The following is a 4632-nucleotide window of genomic DNA, read 5'->3' on the forward strand; positions in this document are numbered from 1 at the left end:
TTGGAATTTATATATCTTGGAATTAATAATACTCTTTCCATAGGGATGTACTGATGAATTATCAACTAGGAAACACTGGCTTGTGCAGTGACATGGTTTAATCAAATGACAGAGTAGAAATAAAGCTTCTGCTTTAAACAATGCTGTTTGAGGTCTTGTTGAAGTTGAGGTAGAAGTGGGATGTTTTGTGTGCTAAACACAGTATCTAGAAACTGATGTTTAAATACCTTGAGTACTTGTAGCGTGAGTGAAATGTTGCCTCATAAAATTCAGCTTATTTTTCAGTGTCTTGCTAATTTGCAGTCATTCCCCCCCCAAATTCGTTCCAATTGTCATAGGTACAATATCTTTAGCTTCCACTGCTAAAGGGCTTGGTTTGAGCTGTCATATCCCAGATTTCTATCTGGGACTGGCTGAGAAGGCATCTAAATGCAAACTATTCCTGCGCAAAAGTAGTACAGAAGGTTTTCTGAAAATGCTGAGTGGGAGATTTGAAGAAAGAAATCGGATGCCCTCTCGTGGCAGTTTTCTGTTGTACAAAAAGGAGTTCGTGTGACTTGAACTGCCTTTGCTCTGCAAAAGACACCTCCTTCTCCATGGCTTATGCAAACGGTTGGTTGTTTATAGAAGATGGTCAAAACCCTGTGGGGTGAAGTAGGAAAAATGGTGACAACTGGCAGCTATTTTGAAGCAAGTTGTTCATGTTGCTGAACACAGGTGTGTTCTCTAGGTCACTAGAGCTTTGATATCCTTTGTATCAAATCCAGTCTTACTCTTTCCAGCAGAACAGTTTTTGAAGTTAGTATGCCTTTAGCATATGGAATTATAAAGCAAAATATTTATTTCCCTGTCTGTTTGATGATTGGTCTTAAGTAGTTTGCTTGCCTTGTGGTTTGTATTTTTTTCCCCTTTCTGACATGAAAGGAGCTATGCTACATGTGTGTACTGTGTCATTACTCAAGTAGTTGATATATGACAGAACTTGGCAAATTTATTTAAAATCGAAAACAAATACCATTAAGGTCTTTGTTTCCTAAAGTCCTGGACAGCCATTTTTGAAAGTGATTTAGAGCTACTCTTAAGCTATTCCTTTAGGATCCCTTGACAGAAATCACCATTAAATGTTTTTCTTCTATTAAATGTAAAAAAGAAGGATGAAAAAAGAGTGATGGCATTTGAAATGTAAAGCAGTCCAGATTTCATGTTAAGAATACACTTTATGGTAGAGGAGAAAACAATAAATCTGTTTGTCAGTCTTTAAGATGTCATTGAAAAAATGGTCGCTGGAGAATGTCGGGAGGAAAAGTTTATGATCTGGAGTTGTTGCTGTTGAAGGTCTTTGAAAAACAGGATTCTTCAGATTTACGTGATGGGAGGGATGACTGTAATACTGATAAAAATGTTTCTTCCTTAAAAAATCTGTCAGCCCCAAGAGTGGTGAGAAATGGAGTGGGAACTAAGCTGAGTTTCTGAGGAACTGCTACTGAGCCACTGGCTGGGAATGACATTCTCCTTTTTGAACAGGCCACATACTTTATGCTCTCCTTTGACACCACTAGTTATGACAGCCTTTTGACCAATTCAGTGCCTCTTTCATTAAAAACCCAAACAAAACCACAACACCTTTGTAAGTAAAAGCCTATAGTGCTTTTGTGCTACATTCACACATGTATGGTTCAGGCATCAGAAGGATAATTATTGTTGCCTACTTGACAGCTGGTAATGTCAGCAGCCAATAATATCTGGAGTACGTTCTTATTTCTATCTCAAGTGCCAGAGAGACATCTTTGCTTAAACATCTTTGTAAGGGTTTAAATTATGTCCATTACTATGTAAAAGATGACATTTGTCAGCAATTACTGTGCACTCATCTGTGTTCCTAACCCTTCAGATGTGACCCCCAGATAAACAGGTTTGTGGAGAGTTTTACCTGTTAATAGTTAGCTTCTCCCTCAGTCTGCGATGTGGTAATTGGGTTTTTGGAAAGAGAGCATTGAAATGCATCAGCTTGCAGAAGAGTGGTAAAAATGTTTTTTGCTTTTAATAGGGGACTGGAACCAGCCGGTCATGCTCTGAAGTGGTGGTTGTAAGGAGGAAGGCAGACATCTTAAACACACGGAGATAGGCAGGGTCTCATTAGTAACTGTGAGGGCTTGTGCCTCTGTGCTGCTCTGACAGGGCTTATTCTGAGTGGCCAGGAATGGGAGCTAATTGTCACGGCAGTATCCCTGTGTCCTGCTACCTGTGTGAAACCACGGGTTTGGTTCGAGCTCTGCCTTTTCCCAAGGGACTGACTGCTTGCCATCCTTAATTTTTGTCCAGCACTCCACTGGGATGCAGACCGTAACCTCGTCTGCTGGGCCAGTGGCAGGGAAGGTTGCTGCGAATCCCAGAAGGTGGCGGCAGGAGGGAAAACAGCCTTTCTCTGTCCTCGATAGCTCCTTGGCAGGGCGGCTTTCCATGCCACGGGTCTGATCCTCCGCTGTGGCCATTGGAGTTGTGGCTTCACCTTCACCAGCTGCTCCTCTGCCTTCCTGTTGCTGGTGAGGCCACTAAAATCCAGTTTCTTTGCCCCTGCTTGTTCTTGTAGCTGTTCTTCTCGTTTCCAGCACTCGCTGGTGTGTGTGTGGGCCCTTGAGGCAGGGGAGCGGGATTTTACCTCACGGGACAGTTCACCGGCGGGGCTGTGAGGGGTGATGGTGACCCCCACCCAGCCCTGCTGCTGCCTGTCACCTCCTCGGCTGTCACCACCGCTCCCAGCCGGTGCCTCTGGCCCTGCAGATCTGGTGTGGGTGTCCCGAGGTGCAACTGGTGAGAGGGAGAGAGGAGGAAGGCAGCAACCCCATCCTGAGGCGGGCGAGGAGGCCCCGCGCCTGCCCTTGCTGCCATGTTGGGCCCCTCAGGGAGCTCCCCACAGGGAGACGACGGTTGCTCGACGTGCAGAATGTGTGGAGAACGTCAATATGAGAGCGAAGTGGAGTCCTCCCTCCTGCTACGACTTGTGTAAGGCCATATAGTAATAAGATAGTCACCCAAAAAGCAAAGCCATAGGAAATGTGGAAATCTGTTGCTGGAACAGAGCAACCTGGACTACTGGGAGGTGTCTCCCTGTCCCAGATTTGAACTAGGCGATCTTTAAGATCCCTTCCATCCCAACCCATTCTATGATTCTCATCATAGAGCACATTAAGAAGAGGCTCGTGTTTGAGTTGTCACAGTAAAGAAATTGTGGAATGTGATTGTCTGAGGGAATGATGGACTAAGATGCATACTCCTTTCGGTTGTACTTGCCGTTCTGTGCATTTGTGATTGCTCACTTCTGTGTGAGCAGAATCTTGGCAGCAATAATTTGTGGTGAAATGTACAAAATGGGGATTTATTTTGAGAGAGAAAGAGAGAGAGAGGATCTCCTCTCCCTAACTGCAAATCCCCAGAAGGTGTTTCCTCCGACTAACTTGAATGCCACCCTTTTGCTTCATCCAAAAAACCTGGATGCAGGTTTAGTTTGTGTCCTATAGATTTTGTATCCCAGCTTCAAGTGATTTTATTTTTTTGTTTTAATTGCCTGAGAGTATTTATGCCATATCCACAGAGAATGTAAACCAGTACTGGCAGACTGGCAGAAAGTCATTAGCTTTTGTACAAATGTGTATTTCCCTATAAATATGAGTATAGATTTCATCCAACTTTAGCCATCGTGAAGGTGTTTTGGTAGTTGTATGAAGGGCTCTGGACCTGTCCGATCAGGGAACAGAAATAGCAAATAGCATGTGAATGGTAAAGCTACAGCTTGTCAAATATTAAGAACTGGAAACAGCAGGTGCAGGGGACCGTTTGTCTGAAAGTTCAAAACTGAAATGTGTCATGGAATCTCTTTGAATTCTTCTGGATGTTGCACATCAAATTAAAAGGTGAAGTTGGATTGTGGTTAATTTGTGGATGGAAAGATGATGGATTAATGAAGGTTCATGGTGAATATTTCCAACTCTAAATACATTATGAGCAGTTTACTTACTGCTCTGGAATAGGAGATGTAGGTTTGCTTTAGTTTCTTTTTAAAATGACATCTGTTTCATCAGTACAGAATCCATGTCATGCTCTCTCAGTCCTATATGCTTCTAAATAACGATGATAGATAGGATGAAGCATGGCTGTAGTTTAATCCTCATTCTCTTAAGTTTTCAATTTATCATGGATACAGTCCCAGTTCCTTTTCCTCTTCCATGTATGGAAGAAAAGAGCATAAAGCTGTGGTACTTTAATCTGGTACTTCACTGAATAATCTGGTCTATTGGTAGCATTTTGGGATTGCTCAGCCTGGAGAAGAGAAAGCTCCTGGGAGAACTTAGAGCAGGTGGAAGGTGACCCAGATCATGGCAAGGGGGTTGGAACAAGATGGTCTTTAAGGTCCCTTCCAACCCGTTCTATAATTCTAACACAGAAGTGAGGTGGTTTTGCTTGTAATTGCAGCTGGCATTGGTCTGTGGAGAGGTCTCCCCTTGGTAATTTTTGAAACTGGGTTGATTTCAACAATGTTTGAGAGAAATGTAGAAGTTTCCAAGTTCTGCAGATTTTGTGACAGCATATAACCAGGTGGAAGAAAGAGGCCCTCCAATTGCTCCATTTGTAGGG

Source organism: Merops nubicus, unplaced genomic scaffold, assembly GCF_000691845.1.
Source record: "Merops nubicus isolate BGI_N331 unplaced genomic scaffold, ASM69184v1 scaffold28566, whole genome shotgun sequence".
Classification (NCBI taxonomy): domain Eukaryota; kingdom Metazoa; phylum Chordata; class Aves; order Coraciiformes; family Meropidae; genus Merops; species Merops nubicus.